Source organism: Ostrea edulis, chromosome 3 (genome assembly GCF_947568905.1).
Source record: "Ostrea edulis chromosome 3, xbOstEdul1.1, whole genome shotgun sequence".
In the NCBI taxonomy this organism is placed as follows: Eukaryota; Metazoa; Mollusca; class Bivalvia; order Ostreida; family Ostreidae; genus Ostrea; species Ostrea edulis.
Window position 1 is genome coordinate 40,894,750 of NC_079166.1, and position 889 is coordinate 40,895,638.

The following is an 889-nucleotide window of genomic DNA, read 5'->3' on the forward strand; positions in this document are numbered from 1 at the left end:
ACTAATTAGGATGTGATTGAGTTCACGGGCCTGATTCTAACACTAATTAGGATATGATCCAGTTCACGGGCCTAATTCTAACACTGATTAAGATGTGATTCAGTTCACGGGCCTCTAATTAGGATATGATCCAGTTCACGGGCCTGACTTTAACACTAATTAGGATATGATCCAGTTCACGGGCCTAATTCTAACACTGATTAAGATGTGATTCACTTCACGGGCCTCTAATTAGGATATGATCCAGTTCACGGGCCTGACTTTAACACTTTTTAGGATGTGATTGAGTACACGGGCCTGATTCTAACACTAATTAGGATGTGATCCAGTTCACGGGCCTAATTCTAACACTAATTAGGATATGATCCAGTTCATGGGCCTGATTCTAACACTAATTAGGATATGATCCAACTCACGGGCCTGATTCTAACACTAAATAAAATGTGATTGAGTTACCGGGCCTAACTCTAACGCTAATTAAGATATGATCCAGTTAACGGGCCTGATTCTAACACTAATTAGGATATGATTCAGTTCATGGGCCTGATTCTAACACTAATAAAAAATGTGATTGAGTTCACGGGCCTAACTCTAATACTAATTAGGATATGATCCAGTTCACATGCATCTAATCCAATCCTTGTAAACCCTAACCCAGTCCTTGTAGAGCATAGCTTAGTCCCTGTAGAGCATAACCTAGTCCCTGTAGAGCATAACCTAGTCCCTGTAAAGTATAACCTAGTCCCTGTAGAGTATAACCCAGTCCCTGTAGAGCCTAACCTAGTCCCTGTAGAGTATAACCTATTCCCTGTAGAGTATAACCTAGTCCCTGTAGAGCATAACCTAGTCCCTGTAGAGTATAACCTAGTCCCTGTAGAGCATAACCTAC